Source organism: Dipodomys spectabilis, unplaced genomic scaffold (genome assembly GCF_019054845.1).
Source record: "Dipodomys spectabilis isolate Male_0828 unplaced genomic scaffold, ASM1905484v1 ptg000783l, whole genome shotgun sequence".
NCBI classification, from domain to species: Eukaryota; Metazoa; Chordata; class Mammalia; order Rodentia; family Heteromyidae; genus Dipodomys; species Dipodomys spectabilis.
The window spans coordinates 9702814-9724770 of NW_024871460.1; the positions used below are offsets into that span (position 1 = coordinate 9702814).

The 21957-nt window shown below is 37.3% G+C and overlaps 1 long non-coding RNA gene across 1 annotated transcript; it reads left to right on the forward strand.

Moving 5' to 3' along the window:
* The first annotated feature begins 1555 nt into the window (after positions 1–1555).
* Positions 1556–21715, forward strand: LOC122102487. The gene is made up of 3 exons (XR_006146501.1): positions 1556–1693; positions 20942–21037; positions 21183–21715. It is a non-coding gene; the product is annotated as an uncharacterized LOC122102487 (long non-coding RNA).
* Positions 21716–21957: the final 242 nt, after the last annotated feature.

Below are 21957 nucleotides of genomic sequence, written 5' to 3' on the forward strand. Positions count from 1 at the left end.
ATCAAGGATGCCAGAAACAAACATTACTAAACATTATAAAACATTATTTTTGAGTATCCTTAGCTGTCCAGAACAGAGTAGCTTTTAAGTTGATGAAATGAGTAAGCCAAATTATTCCCTCAAAATGAGTAGGCACCATCTAATGTGAAAGAGGATTTCAAATAACAAAAAGAGAAAGGAAGGTTGAAAATTAATTCTACCTGATTGCTCCAGCCCTACACTGATTTTGCCTGCCCTCAGTGTTCCTAGATCTTAAGCATCCAATCCCAAGTGGAATCTATACCAGTGGCACTTTAGCTCTGAGATTTGAATTGTTTAGTAGGAAAACACAGGAAATAATGCTTTGAATTTATGCGGAGTTGGAAAATGAAGGAATACTATGTGATCCTATGGTGTAGGAGAAAGAAGGAAGACTATTCTTGTAAATTGATGCTTCAATTCAGAAATGATGAGTCTGAAATCATTTTTGTTCTTCTTGTCTTTGTGGGGCTTGAACCAAGGGCCTGTGTGCTGTCTGTGAATTCTTTTTGCTCAAGGCTAATGCTCTACCACTTTAAGCAAAAGTTCCACTTCTGGTTTTTGAGTAGTTAATTGGGAATAAGTGTCTCAGAGACTTTTCAGCCCAGGTTGGCTTTGAACCTTGATCTTTAGATTATAGGCTAGGATGACAGGTGTGATCCACCAGCAGCTGGTGAGTTTGAGATTTTTTTAACTGGGAATTGTATGTATAATAATTAAGAACAATTAGTCAGAGATTATTCCTTGCTTGGGCACTTGTGTGAATGTAGCTTCTATGTCCAGGCTTGGAAAATCACTTTGAGATGCCTGTAAGGGATCTCAACTAGAGATTTGGACCACATATTGAGAGAGATGGACATAAAGGTCAGACAAGGTCAGCCTAGATGAGAAGTGTATTGAAGACATGGGAATGTGTACCATCTTTGGGGGAGCTAGCTGCGTATAAAGAGAGAAGAGCTTGGAGTCGTGGGGAGATTATTTATCCATTTCAATATTTAGAATATGGTTAGACAAGAAAAGTCAGCAAAAGAGATAACCAAGAGACCTGAACAACACAGCTAAAGAATTCTGTAGATATCCAGGTGCTGATGGTTCATGCCTGTAATCCTAGCTACTCAGGAGGCTGAGATCTGAGGATAATGGCTCAAAGCCAGCCCAGGCAGAAAAGTCTGTGAGACTCTTATCTCCTGAAATGGCGCTGTAGCTCAAGTGGTGGAGCTGAGGGACAGCGTGTAGGCCCAGCCCCAGCCCCAGTACAGGGCAGGGAGGGGGTGGGAGGGGGGTAAGGGGAGGGGAAGGGGGGAAGGGGGGGAGGGTAGTGTGGGGGGGGAGGGTAGTGTGGGGGGGAATTCTGTGGAAAATCATGAAATAGTGGTGCCTAGCACTGAAAACTTTTTGAAAGAATGTTTCTTTAAAAGGATGTTGGTTTACAAAGTTAAGTGCTATTCCAAGTTCAATCAAGATAAAAACAGTCATCATCTTACTTACAGATGTGGGTGGAGATCCTTTGGGTATCTCAGCAATAACAGTGCCAGTGGAACCGAAAACATCTCTGAATGAGTTAAAGAGAAATAAAAAGAAGTTAAGAAGTGGAGATGTCAATTTCAGATAACGATTTTGAGCTGCAAATTTCAAGAAGATGAAAATGATAGAATTGACACCAGAGTAGTATAAGGTAGGATACATTTTTTTCTTTTTTTGTTGTACTGGCCTAATATTTTACTAAGATTACATAGTAGTGTAGAGGAGCCAATGTGGAGGGGGGGCATTGTGCATAGATGGAAGATTGGAGATAATTAAATACAAGAGAACTATAGCAGACTCAATGACATGGGTCAATGGAAGCCATGACATAAGGTTTGCACGAGAGAGAAGAGAAACAGCTCTTCCCTTTAAATCAGCAGATGGAAAAAAATAATGAAGGATGAAGTGATGAAAGCGTCCTTCTAGGCTGTTTTCAGAAAGCCAACGGAATATGTCTTGCAGGGAAACAGTGAGCTCTCCGTGATGGTATCTGCTGAGATACATATAGTAAAAGGTTGGAGGTCTGAGATGAGAAGAAATGGTGTAAAGTTACCTTAGACTTAATGTTTGTGTCCATTCAAGTCTTGGGGCCAACTCCTCAATGTGTAAAGTCAGAGAGCCTGTGGGAAGTAATAAAGTCATGAAGGCAAATCCCTCGTGAATGGAGACAGTACTGTCATAAAAGAAGCCTGGGGAGCTCACTTGATTTTTCCACCATTCAAGGCTCTGGTTAGGAGGCCTCATCTAAAAGGAAGCGGGGAGGGTCCTTTGAAGTCATAGTCTCTGTGGAAGCCTTGACCTTGCATTTTCCAGCCAAAAGAACTATGAGAAATGAATGGTTTCTTTAATAAGCCACCCCATTTATGATAATTCTTCAATCTTATCGTGAGTGTTGTGGAATATTGAATGGGGATACGGGCTAGAATAGCATTTTCAAGGTGACTTTAATTTAGGGCTCCTTAAAATAATTTTGTTTCTCACTCAGGAGACGCTTCGATGTAAAAGTAAGTGGAGAAGAATATTTTTTTTAAAAAGGATTTTTCCCCTCTGTGCTTGCTTCCTCTTGTTTTGCTTCCAAGAAAAAATTTAGAAAATTGACTCTGACTTTTGTGGAAATATAATTGCTCAGTCTGCTTTTTCGTGCGGTGTTTTAATGCTCTAGCTACTCATCAGCTCCCATGGTAAGGCTTTCTCGGAGGAGAGAGTGCTTAGAAACTCTTGGCAATAAGCACCCAGGCTCCACAAAACTTTCTTGACTCTAAGAAAAGAAATGAGAAAGTAAGATGAAAATCAAGGCAATCCTGACTCTAAAAGAGAATTTGGGAAATCATTTGATATTGATTATGACTTATTTTGGCCATAGACCTTCATCCATCTAATTTGGTTCTCACACAATCTACTCCTGATTGAGGAAGTAATAACAATACTAATGCTATTTTGCCACAGACCTTTCTAAATGGCTTACACAGAATTCAACTCAATTCCCACAAAAGCACTCAAAAGAAAGCTTGTGGTATTGTCATTAGTTTAGAGATATGACAACTAAGACACAGAACATTTATGTATCACATACAGCAAAAGTCTGTGCTATTCTTATGTACTTATGCTTTAATGTACTTAGGTTTTTTACTCTGACAGGTGCTATGTGTGGTGAATGATGAATGCATGCTTGCTTGCCTTTGTTCATAAGGTAAAATATTTACTCCAATATTACAGCTGAGCCTAAATAACTGCTCAAGATTGACCAAGGTCACACCATAAGTGACAGAGCTACTATTTAACTTCGGCACTTCTGACAACCTTGTCTTTGTCTTTTCCCACTGTGCCATAATTACCTCTTTGCCTAATACAAGTCTGGTGATTCCTTTTTGCCCTGAGTTTGTTTGCACCGCGAGCCTGTGTACCTCCAGTCCAGTAATGATCTAATACTTACTGTGTGGGCTTCAGAGTTTATTTGATTTGGAGCAACCTAACCGGCCTGTTGGCAAGGTCTAAATATAAGATTGTCAGTACAGAGACAAGGGCGCATATTTCTAGCCTGAGGGGATCTCACAGGCTATGGCAAAACTGTGCAAAAATTTGGCATAACTAAAATGAATTGTTCAATTCTGAATTTTTGCAGTCATTGTAATTCATCTGAAGACAGGGGGTGTGTAATGATAGCAGTGTGCTTTAACACTTTTAGTGCACCATGGCAGTTTGAAGGAGTGGAAATGTTAGTGTGAAGAAATACATTTGCTTTGCAAAGGTCTCAGCAGCCATGCAGGGGCCCAGCATTTTGCACCTTTCATGCACCTTGCACTGCGCTGACTAGGGGTGCATTTGTTGCTACCTCCCTTGTTTCCTCGCAACATCCTGTGTTGTGACTGGGCAATACATCTTGCTGCACTGATTTGACTGAGGGAGAAACCACAGCACGGTGTGGTTTAAATGACTCATTCAGTCTCATAAAAGTGGTCTGTGTTACAGCCAGAGTTAGGATTTGGATCTTCCATCTTGAATACCATGCTTTGTGTTCAGCCACATGGTGTTCCAATATATCATCTGGCCCATTTAAACCACATGGATAATTCATTTTTCAACACCCTGGTTATATGTCATCTTAGCTGTCACTTCCATTAGCTGCTTACACACCTGCATGTAGCTTACGCCAGGCCCCATTTCTGTCTATTTTGACATTAGGAATAGTGCTCATTAAGCATTAGGGAAACAGTTAACACAACAACCACCATCACAACAGGACAACAACCCTTCTTTGTTCTGCCCTACAGTGTTTTACTTATGATCTCTGCTCATGTGGCCCTCAGTATCATGCTAATTAAATAACACCTATCGAGGAGCGCTTCTGTTTTCTTGCCAACTTTCCAAACTTTTTCCAATAGGTCGATAGGACTTTGTACATTTATGTTTGATGGCACCTTGGAGATACTAAGGAACTTTTTACAACTGGGACCCTGCTGTGAGTCCCAGAGTACAGAGTATAACTTCATCTCTCTCAAGACAGATTGTCTATTTTCAAGTTAATGTCACCACTATCACGTTCTTAGAGGAGAAATAAGTTCCTTTCCCATATGGTTCCTCTTTATGCTTCCTCTTTAGAGCCTACCAGTGAGAGGCATTTGTATGAGCTTTGCAACGGAGGAAGAAGAGAGAGAGAAAAATTGAAGAGAAGATTTGTGACCCTGTGCTTAGACATGTGTGTATTCAGCAAATAATTAAGTCCTGCGTGTGTCAGGCATTGTGACATATTCTTCAGATATAGGTACCATTCTAAGAGTTATAATCTATGTGTGAGTAAATTAAAGAAAAAAAAAGCTTAATAGTCAATTAAATGTCGATTGATTGATTGATTGAGATAGAGTCTTCTTGTATAGCTTAGTCTGTCCTAGAACTTTACTGTATGGTTCTAGTCTGTATGGTCTAGTGATCTTCCTATTTCTACATACTGAATGCAGTGACAATGGATCTAGACCACCATACCAGGTGGAAGTAAGTGTATTTTAGATTATGATCAGTATTCTGAAGACAAAATTATAATGTAATCGTGTGTTTTAAACAAGTTTAGACAGGAGAGTAGAAATAGAATTTGTTGTTGTTGTCATTGTTGCTCTTAGATAAACTAAGATTCTAGAGGATGTTACACAATTGAATTTGTCAGGAAAATTTTAGCTTTCTGAGCCTTTCCATAATTTTTTTCTTGATTGATGTAATTTTTATTCACTGTAGATTTTGTGTTTATGCAGCATTGTTTGTATAAATATTGTTTTTATGCATGCTCAGTGAGGCTGGTGATCATCAGCTATTGTGATCTGAGCGCTGCCTTGATCTCTTGTGTGACGTGCAGTCTGACTCCTGACAGTCTGTAATATTCTCTATTTCTAGGAAATCTTCTGGATATGGAACTCCAGTGAGCCACCATAAAGCTCTAGCTTAATGGTGATAGCATGCAACAGATGACTTATAGGTTTTCTACTTTGTTACTAGCATGCTCTCCTCTTCAGTTTTAACATGTACCTTATAGGATTCCACAGGCATGTGGAATCATAATAAGTTTATATTAGTAGAACATGCTCTTAAAATTCAGATAGAGGAATTTTAACCCAGTCTTCTTCCCTGTCCTTAGAGAGTGACAAATAAGCATGGGGTGGTCTTGCTTCTGCAAAGGGAATTGACTGTTTCTCCTTTAGAGATTGACTCTGATTTATGAGGAAGTGTAGAGTTTGTCCTAAGGGCTCTGAGCTTTTATGGCACTCTTTCCAAGTGGACTGTTGGGCCCGGCGCCCATTTTTCAAATAAAAGGGAGCTGTGTAGCCCTCTGTGTTTATTTAACTTACGAGTTATTTCTTTTTAAGGGATATGCTTTGTTAAAACATTCATTTCTCTGGAGATTGGAGACCTCAGAAATAAAGTAATTTTGGTTCTAGGAGATTAAGGTTTCCATTAAATCCTGCATATCTATGGAATCCTTTTATCAAAAATGTTCTGTATGTCTTTGGTGGAAATTGGTTTTCCTTGCTTGAGTCCTGTAAGAAAAAAAAAATTTCCATTCTTCACTCAATGTCATTGCTGTACTTTTTTTTTCTGTCTTTCTTATCCAATCATGGTTAGGTGTGCTGAAAAGAACATACAGTTTTTCTTTCAAGGCCGCTTTGAAGAATAGGAGCATAAAGGCTTGGTTCTACTCTAGCCAGAGCCTAATCCCACATATGGGGAAATGAGTCTAACTAGTTTCTCTGTGTCTGGAACAAAAGGGATTCAACCAGAACACAAGCTGTCTGATAATGTCTTCTCCAAAAGTATGCAGAGGTCCTCTAGAGCACAGATTGAATCAGGCCTCCAGCATGCCTGATTCTCCACCACGTAGAAAGCATTTTCTGGGACTTTTCAACTTTCCAATGTTATTGGAGCCAAGTCTTATAATAAACCCTCTCTTCTCCATCTCTGTATGTCCATTTAGTTTTGCTTCCCTGGAAAATGTCTTGTAATGCAAGGATTAAACGAGTTGTCCTTCATAATAATAGGAATCATATGAGTGAGTTGTTTGCATTATAGTATCCTGACAAATAGTGTATATAAGTTTTTAATCAACTATGAATGAATTAAGTTGTTTGAAACTAAGTGTTGAAGCAAACTCAACATATGAAAGAAGAAAATGTGATATACATACAAAATGGAATTTTAAGTATCCATTGTAAAGAATGACAATGTACCATTTGTAAAGAAATGGAAAAACATAGAAAAAAGCTATGTTAAGTGACTTAAGTAAATCAGTGCCAGAGAGTCAAAGGATCCATATTTTCGCTTATATATAGAACCTAGATTTAGCATATAAACTCTTAAGTAAATATGTTGGGTGGTATGCAAGTGTATACAATGTATTAATGTAATACAGTAGATTCAAGGGAGATCTCAAATAGTGTAATTCCTTAAAAAGCCAAATCAAATTTCAGCAAAATAAAATGTCAGAAAGCAGGTTCTTTCTTAGTATTGTTTCTAACATATTTATAAGATGATTTATTTGTTGCTTGGTGTGTCCCTCCCCCACGGTATAATCCCTGTTTTCACTGTATTTGATGTTTGTATAATTTGGGGAGGGGAAAGGGAAAAACAAATCACTTAAATAGGGATACAGGTGGACCCATTGCAACAATGAGATGTACGAGCCATTATGTCGAAAAACGAACTTTACAACTTTGGCGCGGGGAGTGGGCAGGGAAATGGGAAGGGATGGGAAGGGGAAACAACAGTAAGATGTAAAGATGTCATGTCGATATGAACTTTAAAACTTTGGTCAGGGTGGGGGGGTAGGGGGTGGGAAGATAGAGAGGAGAAGGGGGGGAGATGAAAAGGGATAGAAGGGGAAACAAAGGAGGAGGCAACAATGCTTGATAAGATATGTACTCTTTATTTTGCTTATGTAATCGTAACCCCTCTGTACGGTATTTTCACACACAAAAAAAGCAAGCAAGTACTCGAAAAAGATTGGGAGGGTTCAAGAAGAAAGGGGTAAATGAAAGAAGAGGAGAAAAAGAGGGAGGAATGCAGACTAGAATTTAACGTATATCCTACAAAATTAACAAGGGAAAAGGATAGGCAAAAGGGAAATGACAAGAATGTTGAAAGGAGTAGCATTTATATAGCTTTCCTTATACAACTCCTTTGTACAACTATATCAAGATAATTTTTTTAAAGCATTAAAAGGAAAATAAGGTGGGAGATGGATATACCCAGTTTTCTAGAACTTTCCTTAGAAGAGTCTCTCTTAATTTCCTCATCTTTATTTTTTAAAAGTCATGATGGCAAGAAGCAACATAAGGTTCATTGTATAAATAAACAAACATGGTAAAATATGACACCGTTTTGTAAGGAATTGATGCTAATAAAAAGTAAAATATAAAAGCACTTTCCTTTCTTTTGACAGTGCCTTGCTATGTAGCCAAAGCTGGCCTCAAATGCTCAATCCTTCTGCTTTCATATTCTGAATAGAGTAATGGGATTACAGGCATGAGTCGTGGTTTCCAGTTTAATGTGGATTTCATTAAGATGTGTTCTCCAAAACACAATTGCTGAAAATAATCCATTATGGTGTAAAAAGAATATATCAGATTTTTCTTCTTCTCTCTCTGTTTTGAAATGAAACATCAAAATTTATCAACCCTGGCTAGATAGTTATTTAATAATGCAGAAGACTTAGGTTTATTAGGTCTTCTTCCTTTGTGGATTCTAATGTGCTTACTTCTTTGCATAGTAAAAGAAAGCTCCATTCTTTAGTCATCAAAGAAAAGGGATGGGAGGAAGTGGAAGATCAGGAAGTCTTTTGTTTCATTTAATCTTACTTCCCATTTGCCAGAAATTATTCCCATGGACATACACAGCTGTAAGGAAAACTGAAAAAAAATCAATATTAAGTACTTAGCAAGGTACCCACTAAAGTTTGGTGGATTTATCAATAAAAAATGAAAGAATGGATTTTGGTCTGACCCAGCTATTATATCATACCATTGGAAAGGCTGAGGTCTCTCATGCACATATAAAGCAGAACCTTGGGGTCTGCAGCTGAGTGGCACAGTGGATGCAAAACACACACAAGGCTCCTCATTAATTCTCTAGCCTCAAAATCAGCAATTCAATAAATCGTAATCAATAAATTAACTGATAATTTGAAAGGCTACGAGAGAGCATTGATAAAATAAAAGATTAAGTATGAATTTTTCTCTTACAAAGAGATGATGATTCCAAAGAATAAGTTTACTGTAGTAATTAGTAGCTTTTGATATGGTGCTGCACAAAATTGTGCAATCTCTACTTATCTTATATTTCCTTTCATGGTGATGACAAGAAAGAAGTGTGTGTGTGTGTGTGTGTGTATACAAATTGCATGTGAGTACAAGTGCACATGAGTGCATGTGCACCGATATTGGGGGTTGAATTTAGGGCCCCATGCTATCCTGTAGAATTTTTGCTTGAAATTGATGTTCTCTCAATTCTAGGACTTCACTTCCAACTTTTTGCTAGTGCAGTAAGTGTGAAGCCATGAGCACTAACCCAGCTACTGGCAAAGGAAAATAAAAGCACAAATGGTATGGTTCAAGTGATACAGTATAACCTAGCAAGCATTAGCCCTTGAGTTCAAACTCAAGAGAATTGTTTTACCATTACTATTGAATAATTTTGCATTAGTCAAAGCATGCTTAAAGTTGTACCATCATACCCTGAAAGTATTCGCAGATATTATTCATTCAATAGTTATTTCACTTTCCTTTGCCACAATTTTGTGCATATTTTATGATATAAATAATGCAATGGTATGGTTGCATGTGTGTACACAACTTAAACCAGTCAACACATATATGAAGAGTACATTTAAGTTATTTCTAGAGATGTGGTGGACAGTCACAAAGATTTGGAATGCAGTGGCTTCCCAAATGCTCTGCTTGTAACATAGTATGTAGTTCATATTTTTAATGGTGGAATAAGAAGGATGTTGTGTTCTGATGTTTAATGGATGGGTCATCACAGGCTAGCTCACATTTTGTGTTGATCAGAAGATCCCAAGGTATCCACTCTAGTCTCTGGAATAGAAATGAAGATCTCTGTGCTTAAAGAGGGGTTATTGCATCCTACCCCAGCCTCGGGGATTAGTAGCACTAGTTTCTTTAGATCTGTAGTTTCAGGCTAGAGATCAAACTAGTGCACCTTGATGTCCAGGACTACAGTGTGTAAGTTGCTAGCTCATTATTTTTTTTAGCAGATCCTTATGTTCATTATCAATGTGTCATTTTTGAAAATCCAAATTCTTTGCGCTAGCCAGCCTGGTGAGCCATGGCCATGGTCACATTTAATTGTAGTTACTCCACAGGAATAAAAGTAAATATTTTGCTAATGCCTTAATTGTATGTGCCAAATCAGTAGTCTTTTGAATCAGGACAATTATGTAACAAAGGTCCTCTATTAGATATTAGAAAGAAATGTGTGTGTGTGTATGTATGTATGTATGTGTCTATGTGTTCATAAAAAGCAGTTGTGCTTAGCTTTGAGTAGTTTAATACTACTCAAACTGTGTGAGGTTTGTTTAACAGATACTAAATAACTGTATCTCATTAAGAAAATCAAGGAGAAACCTCCACATCCCATCAAACCACTGACAATTTTGTATTAGGGTAAGCAGCCCACAAACACTGTAATTGTGATATGATTCCTGAGAGATTACATCAGCTCTATGTATAGTATGAACTTGGAGGGAACTCAGTTACATTTAAGGATACATTTTTATTAGTTCAATTTCAAGTAGAGTACAATGAAAAGAGTAGAGAGAAGTAGGGGTATGTAAAGAGTTGACCCCACATTATTGTTTTTGCTAATCAATTGGTAATAGAAAACACTGTGTCCTAGAACTTTCCTAGCCCAGGAAACCACAGAGGAAGAGCTTATAGAAAACCAGTGTAGAAAGATGGAAAACATTTAATGCAATTTTGTGTTGTTGTTCTATATAGAGAGACATCCAGAGAGCTAGTGAACACCTATCTCATGATGACATCTTACTTAGCTTGGACATTTGTGGAAGTGAGCGTTGAGGAGTAATTGATAAAAGCCTCTCACAAGTGGGAGCTGGGAAAGCTGGCAAGAATAGGTGTAGGAAAACAGAAATGAAAGAAAAGAAAGTGTTTTGCAATCTACAAAGTTCGTTTGAAATGTATTTAGAGAAAGTTCTTATTGATGGCTATTGACTTACTTAGGTCTCCCTCATATTCATGTCGAAGCCTTAAATTTCTATTTGGAGACAGAGCTTTTAGGAGGCAGCTAATATTAAATGAGATTGTGAAGATGGGCCTCTACTCTGAGATGGGCAAGTGCCTTTATAAAGCAGTGTCCACGTGTTGAAAGGAAAGCTATGTGGAGACACTGCCAGCCTGCTGTCCTAGGCAAACCAAGAATCTGCACCACATGCTGACGGCACTTACCCACTCATCTTGGATTTCCAGTCTCCTGAATTGCCAGATGTAAATTTCTGTTGTTCAAGCTGTTCAGTCCCAGTCTGTTTTTTCTTTGTGTGCTTGCTTTTGTTGTTTTTATAGCAGCTTAAGCTGATTAACATAGCATTACTCTACTTCATCCTTTAAACTGCTTATGATAATAATAATGTGAAAAAGATATGAGCAGCTGTCATCAGCCAAACACTTTTTATATGACAGAAATTTTATTTGATGCTTCATTAATAGCTATAACACTAAACACACCTAAAATTTATTGATAATCCTTGCCTACAATGGAATCAAGCAAGACTCAGAGAGATGAAGCAACTTTCTCAAGATTACACAGCAAGTATGTTGCAGACTAACTCTAAGGACCTAGATACCATTTTTCAAAGAATCGAACACCTGCCCATATAGCTTTTCCTTGAATATCTCAGTGATGATATTTCCCAGTAAGAAATCTTGTTCCCATGTTAGGTGTTGTTTAAGTTCAATTTCTGCTTGGGTTTTATTTTCTCTTCAGGTGAAATCTACTTCTCATTCTTACCCATGGTACCTGGACAATTCTTGTAGTATTTCAATCTTTATAACGGAATCTGATCATGTTTTTTAAAGTGTATTAGCCTTTTAGGATAAAACATATTCACCCTAAAGGAGGATAACCCACTATCTATTGGCTTGAAAGCTTTCAATCCTGAGGTGATGGGATTATGGTGTTCATCCTAAAATTGCCTTTTATTCTATTTCAGGGTTTTCAAAGAAAATTTCAAGTTTGTACCTGTAAAATCATTTTTCTCTCCCCTGCTTGGACACCACCCACTTTTCTATATCTGTTATTACAGCCACTATGAAAACAAAAATAAAGGCATGCCAAGAAAAGATCTTAGAAACCCAAGGTTCTATATCTTGAAACAAGTAAAAACCAGTAACCAAGACAACTGTGCTACAGACAATGTGAAGAAAAGACAGAGGACATCTTCCTCAGCATCTTCTATTACATGGTCTTCAGGTGCCTGATGCAACTCTAATATTCCCTCAGTTCTACTTTTCTGTAGTGAACCTGTATTAGTGAGGTAAGGCTATCTGTGTGTGCAATATTCTCTGCTTACCTTTCCTTCTCTCACACACTTGCATTTGACCTAACCTGTATCTTCTTTTATGAAAAATAAGGTTTAAATTCATACAACTAGACAGGACTTCATGTTGATTTGCATGAAGCTGTCAGGGAAGTGGGATGGACAATGAAGGGTAAGAGGAAGCTACACTAGAAAAATTAGTGTAAAATGTGCATTTATCATTGCTAAGCACGTTTTCAGATCATGTGCCCACTCAGGAGCATCTTCCCATGTGCTTCCTCCCATTTGTCAGCCTCTTCTCAAAATGGAACACATATAATTGAATCTAATATTCCAGATGTGACCTGATTAGGTCCGGGTACAATAGTATAGTTAATGCTCTTCTTCCAAATCAAATTGATTCAGAGATGCTTCCTGCTTACCAGCCTCAGTTGTTTCCCTATCTTGGTCTTTCTCAATCATGCTCAGTTTATATGGATACCTCCCTTATTCTAGCTTCTTAAATTTTTATTCTAGAATGTTCTTCCTCTCATTTCTACTTGAAGAACATTCATTCATTGTTATTCCTTTTCCCGAGTTACATGGTCCTTCTTCTTCAGCTCAGTACCAGCCATAATTATAACTTTAGATTTTTTAGAAAAGCTGCAACGGTAGCCCACAGAATCAATGTATCTCCTTCACTTGGCTTCCTCTAATGTTTAAGTGATCTACAATTGCCGTCCATTTGTGAAAAGAAATTAACACAGATTCACTCTTGATTACATTATGGATTTTACTGGGTTTTTCACTAAAATTCATACTATAATCCCTTTTCTATTCCAAAAAGCAGTGCAGGACGCCACATTACACTTTAGTTCTCTTTTTATTTTCTAATGCTCTTAAAAAAAGACATCCATGAATGGACACAAGGGTGCTAATGCAAGTAATTCTGTCTAGAGGAAACTCTACCTCAAGGACACATAATCACCTCAATCTTCTGACAGGGAGCAGCGTGTGCAGAGACGATAATTGGTTTCCCTATCCGAAGGATGTACTTACAGCACTCAGGCAGCAAAAAGGAAGTAGAGGGAAAGGAAGGGAACTGCCCACCCAAAAGCCTTGTCAGACTTATAAACTTTGCATCAGGGAGATAATGCACACAAGTAAAGAGAGCAAACTCTAAATCATTGACTTTTCTCCTGATTTGAAATTAAGCTTACAGACAGAGACACTCAAATGTTTAACTGAGCACTTACTATTGCTAGACATTACTTTTGCTGCTAGATATCATTTAGAGCTAATACAAATAGTTATTCTTTCCCAACATCAATCATTCCAACAATGCAAATAATCAGAGACATGGTAATTTATTTAAAAATACCATCACTCGTTTGCAATTCCTTTGTGGCCAAATGACTATTATCTTATTTCTTTATATAATTTGCTTCATAATTTCTGAATTTTTCTTCTTGCATGTTGCAATGATAAAGTTTTACTCTATACCTGACAGTGTGTCAAGTTCATTTATGCCATCAAATTAAACATTCATTACAGTCTTCTAAAGTAGGAATCCACTTTTCACTGTTAGAAGTGATTACACCAAGACCCAGGAAGGGAGATGAACTTCTTCATGATTTCATGACTGCTGTCGGCAGATCTGGGATGTAATAACAATCTCTCTAGAAACCTACCTCTCAAGGCTGGGTTACCTCATTCTATGAAATGAGAGTTTGAGCGAGTTTGCCAAGGGCGTTAGAGAATGGTAAGCCGAGCCTTACCATTCTAGATTCAAACCAGGTCTCTGTTTGAATCTGGCCATTTATGAGGGGAGCATGAAAAATAACATGCAGTTTTGTTTATGTGGTTGAGAGTGAGAAGTTATTGAAAGATTAAGGGAAACTGGGGAGAGGGTTATAAAACAAAAAGTTTAGAGAAGAGAGTGGATTTTCTAAAGAAAAAAACATAAATTGATCAGAAGCAAAGTCAGTAAATCTTTGGGCTTTTCTGTGGTACTAAATAATGAAAAACAAAACACAACTAAAAAACAAAGCCAAGACACAGAATAGTTTTGGAGAGGCATGTGAGGCCATCAGGACAGCTCTGCTGCTCAGGCCTTACCCTGCGCGACTTCGCCAAGCCTGACCCAAAGACACCTTGTGGAAGTCAGGGTGTACCTGGGCAGGCAGTTAGAAGGCAAGAGATGCCACTTGCTTGACTTCGTGGAATAGGTCTTTCCTTCTTATGGTTTGTTAAACAACCCATGCTGATTACAACTCATAAGCATACAAGATTTTGCTGTGTTTGGAGGTCCTGTCAGGACACCTGAGGCACATTTCTGGCACGTTCTCTCAGAAAACAATCGTGGTTGAAGTAAGCTGTAGATCCACGCCATACGGGTGGTTCATTTAAGAGACAGTGGTATCTTTTTCTCTTTCACTTTGCACAAAATAATTTAACCCTTCTGTCTTCACCTCCATTTACCTCTGATGCTTCCTTAAAGAGTGAATAACTCTTTTTAAAAGAAATCAGGTATTAATGATGATAAACCAATCTGAGTCACATTCTGAGGATTTGGCCGCAGATATGACAAGACAATGGAATTTGAGAGTCCCCCTTAAGATCAAAATGTATTTTTCTTTTCTTCAGAAGAGGTTTATAATACAACTTGAGAGGAGACTTCTTATAGTGGGTAATTCAAAGTGTCATCTGGTTGGATTGTTTTTCATTTTTATACACAAAAAGTTTGTACGCCTTCCTCAGGCACAAAGTTTGGGGATGGGCAGAGCTGTGACTCAACCTTAGATCATCACCTTATTTTAAAATCAGGGCTTTTTTCCCCCATTGTAAGAGAAAAGGATTAGAAAGATCATGAAATGCATTTGCAGTGAAGGTTAAACCTTGTTTTTTTCTCATTTAGCTAGAGAAAAACAATTAGTTAAATCTTTAGGAGGATTTTTAGAGGCAACTATCAACGTTCCCCACTTTTCTTGAGATTGTTTTCAGAAATGATTGGTTGTTTTAAATGTACTGTGATTTTTTTTTGTTTCTTTTGTATGTTCTTCCCCCTATGGTATATCCTCTGTTGCCACTGTATTTGATTTTGGTATTCTGGTATTCTATATATGTTTATCTGAATTAGGGAAGGGAAGGGGAACAACAAAATGGTGAGACAAAGAACAAGGAGGGAACCAAAGCAACAGCGATATTCACAAGATAGCATGTTGGAAATGATCTGTGAAACATGCAGATGGTGGAAGGGGAAGTAGGAGAAAAATGAAGGAAGGGTAACAAGTTTGACAAGAAATGTACTAATTACCTTACTTATGTAACTGTAACCCCTCTGTATATCACCTTGAAAACAAAAAAATGAGGACGTTGGTAGGAAAAAGAGAAATGATTGGTACTTGAGTCAAGGACAAATTTCTGTGACTTCATAGTCGTATTTCTGAGATCAACTCAAGTGTTCTAGTAAGAAAGTTATGGTAGCAGTTTTATTACAGTCTCTCCATAGTTATAATAATTCACTCTCATAAACTAAAGAAGCCAAAGACACTGGATATAAGGAGTTAGGGAAGATATACCAGATTCAGGTCCCTACGTTGGAATCCATGAATATTGTGAGATAAATATTGACATGATGGTCAGTAGAACATCAAGTTCAAGATTGCAATGTGGGAGAAAGGGGACAAGTACCCCAGCACTCTATCCTTACAGAAAAATATCAATCATTATGATTTTGTAATAATCATGTGGTGATTTTCCTTTTTAATAGGAGAAACACATGACACATGAGTGTGAGTATCGGTTCTTATATCCTGCCTCCCAATGCATCTACCCAATGAACTACCTGCAGTTGAATTTTTAAATTCTTTATCATGTTTGGGTAGAAAGCAAAGCTTCTATTAATAGTGTAGTAAAAGACCACACATTTAGACCAGAAAACTTATGTTTGTAAGTACTCTGGCTCAGAGAATTAAGAACATACATTATTGTGAAGATAGTCTTCTATTACAAAAGCTACATATTTACAACACACTCACACACACACACACACACATATAAATTTCTTCTTGTCTAGGTGGTGAGATGAATAGATCTTGAAAATTTATGAGAAGAGAGAGAAAATACATGTATACATCCTTTCTTTCTCTCTCTGTTTCTGTACACACCCACAACAAACAAGCACCCAAATATTAGACACTGTGCCCCAGCTTTAATGCCCCACCCATATCATGTGTTCCATGATCTTTTGTTGTAACTTGCACTCTGAATTTTACAATTTAGCTTATATCATCTTTGCACCAATAATGGGTAGTATATACTATAATTCCTTTGATAATGAGATGAAGATTTAAGGCTTAGAAATGATAAATTCTTCATCTAAATTCATGCAGCCATCAGTAGCAGTGAGAATTATATCAAGACTCCTAGTCTATGGCATTATGAGATGCTGAGGGTCAATTTCAAAATATGAAATTTAGGTAGGAATGACAAAACTCAAATCATGTCTTTCTGTTCTCAATACTGCACTTGATCTCTTTTTTTTTTTTTTTTTTTGGCCAGTATGACTCCTCTCCATTCTCCCCAGTTCTCTCTTATTTCTCTTTCCAAAGGCATTTCAGAGGCTGTCTTAATTCATCTGTCTCCAGAAAGTGTATAAACACAAGATGAATACCATCTGCATCACCTATCTTCTTCCTTTGTTCTCACAAAAGTAGATTCTTGAGAAGTAATGGGATAAAGTGGAAAAGACATAGGATTAGGTTTATTAGTTTTTCAGTTTGTAATTTGAGAATAAGACAGCTCCTAGAATTACAATGGACATTTAGTTTTGTAGTCCATTTGAAGTATTTAGTACAGAAAGACTGGTATATGGTCTGTCTAAAAGTGCACCATTTTTTCCCTGAGTGCTGATACAAGGAAGATAATCAGGAGGAAAAACAACTGAGATGGTCTGGCTTATATTGTTGTAATGCGATCTTTTTTTTTCTCTAGTAAGTCATAACCTCAATGGAGAAGGTTTTGGAGGGACATAGAAGATCCCAAGGAGCGTCTTACTATGGAACTACCTAGCAGCTGTTTCGGCTATATTTTTAGGGTGTTTTGACATGCCTATGTAAACTCAAGTGACATGACCCACTCTATTGTTACCCATTATCTAATATCTCTGTTACTAAAGAAATTAGGATTCTACCAAATCCTAATCTTCAACAAAATTAACCATGAAATTATGACATTTACATAGTAGTGTTATTAGAGATTCAGAAGCTATTGCATACGTAGATTCCTGTTTTATCCTTCTCATAGTGACCTATTGATGCCTTTACTCCTCCCACACCCATTGAGTATTACTTTTACCTAGGTTCAGTGGTAGAAATATGATACAACAAACATAATAGGAAAAACTGGTATTCGTTGAATGCTTCCCATGCTAGGCATTTCATATTTTATGCATTTTTTATTTCCAATGATAAAGTCATCAGAACAATCTTGAAGAGTTAAGTCCTGTTACCAGCATCCCACTTCAAAATGAAAGCAAGATGGTCAAATCGAGGTTGATGGTGCATTTTCCTCAACAACAAATAATTAAGCAAAGCAAAACAACAGCTATTTTACTGAAGTGTCTAGGGCAGAATGCTAGAGGTCTCTGGGGATGTGAAAAGGTTGTGTGAGAAGGTTGATAAGCTAAAGAAAGGACCTCAGTACATAGCACCTACTACTACTGTCTGATATCTTCAGAACATTCTTTAACCAAGAGGAACTTCCGTGGGAAAGAGTAAGAAGGAGACTTACAACAATCCCCACTTACACCACTAACACTTGAAGTCCTTGCTTTGGCAGAAGCCTGAAGCCTTCACACATCCTTAGTTTCATTTGGGAAGCTGCTGGCATTAAAATCCACTGCATTGCCCCAGACATGGTACCCAGCCTACTTCATGACCTTTACTGTACAGGTTTCTGTTACATAGTGCCATCTTGTGATCACGCCCTACAGAGGTCCCCCGGAAGCAGGTCTGAGAACCAGAGTAGTGGCATAACCCACAGTTGGCCCAGGAAAGAAGCCAAGCCGTCTAACCTGAGTAACACAGCATTAAAAACGCCCCAAGAAATAGATGGGCATCCCAACCTTTCCTGTAGCCTGCAAAAGCATCCAAGGTGTCAGATCCCAGAAACTCATCCTGCTGAGCCCCCAAGAAGCAGAAGATTAAACATCATGTTGCCAGGAGTGGCTTGGCCTGGCAAGATCCTGAGAAACAGGGAGTCATCTCATATACCCGGGAGAAGCGGCTTAGAATTCCTTTCTGAGGGATCAACCCCTCTAGGGAACACTTGAAGTTGCCCCATACCACCGGCACACTGTCTTGACATCCACCTGGGCCCTCTAGAGTTGCCCACACCATCACAGCTACCAGAGACACATGAGTATGCCATTTCTGCTGCTGCATTGGGAGCCTACTAGAATGGCTCCTTTCCGGTATGAACTATGGAAAGTGATGGACTGGGTCTACCCTCTCCAGAGGGGTTTATGATTCTGTCCTGCTTAAAACAGCTGCGTCTCAGCTGGTAGTGTCTTCACTTAAACACTACCCTCTTGGCTAATGAGACTCATTGAAAATGTCATAACATGGATTATAACTGAATAAACTACACAATGTACCCAAGCGTCCACCTGGAATCAAGGTCGACTGTTCTCTCCAGTCTGTCTAGAACACATTACTAGGAGAAAGTATGGGATTTATCGTGTAAAGCCAGTATAAAATTGATATATGCAAATAATTCATCAGATACACACATCACCATAGGGATGGAAGAGACTTGGAGACATAAGATATCATGAGGTTTCTACAAGAACACATTAACTCTATCAATAGACCCTGAAGAAAAGAAAGATGATGAGTTACCAGTCAAAAATAATCAAAACACTTCTCTCAGGAATCCCAACAAGATACCAGAAATTCCAGAGAATTCAAATTTTAGGAAAAAATATTTATGATCTGATTAACAATTTAATCAAAAGATACATTTTAAAAACAAAGAAATAGATATTTTGAAGCCAAAGACCTAAATAAATGAAGCAAAAATTACAATTATAAAGCTCAGAAGCAGACCAAATCAATTAGAAGAAAAGAATTTCTAAGCTTGATGACAAGATTTTAAAATAACCCTGACAGGAAAAAGCAAACAAGACAAACTAACAAAGTAAAAAGATTGAGAAAAGGTATGCACCATTTACGAGGAAAAGAGAAAAAGCCTAGAAAACATATCCTATAACGTAATTGCAGGAAACTACAAATCCTTAAAAATATAGGAATATCCAGATTCCGGGAGCTCAGACAACTCCTAATAGATTCCACCAAGTTGAAGTATAAAATGTAAAAGACAAGAAAAAGAATGTAAATTACCAAATTTCACACTACAAATAAAGAAATGCACACTAAACTAATAGCACACTTTTCTACAGAATTCTTAGCATTAAAAAGGAAGTAATAATATATAAAAATACCTGAAAGAAAAAAAGTCAATCAAGAATACTATTCACAGCAAAGTAACCCTTTATTAATGAAGAAGAAAAAAATGTATTGCTAAGAGAAGTAGAAATGCAGGGAATTAATTACCATCACTAGTCCTATAAGAAATGACTTAGAGAAACAAAAAGGTGATAACTGTCTTCATAAAAACAAGCTAAAGTTAAAAAATCATTAATACACAGAAGAGAAAGAGAATTAAGCTCTATAAATATATGAAAAAGAAATAGAATAGAATCATATTGTACTATGTAATTGACAATAAATGGTATTTATAATAATTTATCTTACACACAACCATTTCTTACATAAGAATGATGAATTCTAACCAGAAGCTATTTAATTTGAGTCGTATCCTGAACAACAATAACAACAACAAAAACAACAACAATAAAATGATGAATTCTAACCAGAAGCTATTTAATTTGAGTCGTATCCTGAACAACAATAACAACAACAAAAACAACAACAATAAAATCATTTAGCGGTAGATAGAGGAGAACAGCTTAGGAACTATCCTGAGTATTTAAAAGGCTGTAGGAGAATGCAGATACTAGGAAAATGTGGAATTCAGAAGAGTTAACTTGTAAGGAGATGTTAAAGCTAGAGAAAAAAAAAATGAAAGAATGTTGGACATTAAAGGTCTTGAATATTGCAAAAGACTGAGTTTGCATTTTTGTTCTCTAGGCAAAATATAAAAGCTTTTGGATGTTTACAACCAGAGAAGGTGCACTAGACAATTTACGTTTTAAATGGATAAGAAAGAATGAAGCCAAGGGCAAAAGAACCTCTTAGGAGTTGCTTGTCTTGGTTTGGCTAAGAGATAATTAGGAAAAGATTGGTGGTTGTTGAATCAAAGAAACAGAGAAGGATGCACATTTAATACATTTTTTTAGGAATTAAAATCTTATGAGGTTGCTCTGTGGGAAGAAAAATTGAATCTGAAGTGCAGAGGAAAAGAAGGTCAAGTGACTCTTGGTCAAGTTTAATTTGTATTCTAATTGCTAGGACTCATCTGCCCCATTGTCTTCCTGACTTGTTACAAGAATCCCCTTTTCACTCTAAGCTTGTTCAGACTGACCTATTTTGACGTTTGTAACAACAACAACAACAACAACAACACAAAGGGTTTTGAATACTATGTCCAGGAACCACAAACATTATATTTAGGAGGCAGAAGAGACCATTCAATATAAAATATGTGATGTAAATATTTATTGTTGAATACTGAATATGTCACCTAATTTTCAAGTCTTAGAAACATGATTCTTAGAAGTTTCTTTCTCTCTGTATCATGGAAAATGGAATGTCTAGATCTTTCGTTAATTCTTGTTCCCTTGCATAGAAGACATGAAAAGAACAGAGATATTCCAGAAGAGTTTCAATTCACCTTTGTAAATCGAAATGCCATGATTGATGCTGCATTGAACTGGATTAAAAGGTGGGTAAAATCTGTGATATATTGGGTAAAATTGAAATCATTTAGCAAAGAGAAAGGAAGGCCAAGACACGAAATTGCTGTCGTGAATTATTTGAACTGTTCTGAAATGGAGCTCCATGACAAATGTTTCTTTCTTTCCACCCAGGATAAAACAAGAGGAAATGCATTCAGAGTTGAAGCTGGATCTATTTAGGTGAATTATGCTACAGCACTTCCTGGCCTAGGAGGCTATTTGGCTTAGCAATGGATTGCTAAACCAGGTCAAGGGATCTTTCTCCAGAGAGAGAATCAGAAGAATGAAGGGGATTTGGGAAGTCATTTAAGCAGATGAAAGTTGATCTTTTGAAAGACCTCCACCTCCCCAGGGAAGAAATGCCATGACTTCATAGCAATGCCTAGAAATCTTCACTTTCTACTTATCTTAAGTTGGTGTTGAAGTTTCAATACATTTCCTCCTTTTTCTCTTCTCAGTTGAAGTAGAAAGTAGTTAGCTTGGATCTTTAAAACCTTGGCTGATTTTTAAAGGTCCTATTATACTGCCATTCACAGTGTCTTGTTCAGGCTAAACAATTCCCTTTCTGTAGGCTTATCTGATAAGCACTACTTTCTAATCCTCTAATTGTGACTATGCTTCTGCTATGAAATGTCTGCAAGATTTACTATCTGTAGTTTTGAGCTCCAAACAGGACACATTACTTGAATAAGGGTTTTTCGTGATGAATATAATAAACCAGATACTTTTGAATTCTTAAATACTTTGCTTCTGTTCTTGTCATTCAACTTAATATTCTTTATCATTCTTTGAAAGCAGTGACATCTGGCATTATATACTGATTTTGATATATTGGTTTCCTGCTTCTATTTAATTTTCCCTGAATCACAATATAATTCTATTCTTATAGTGAAATACAAAATAATAT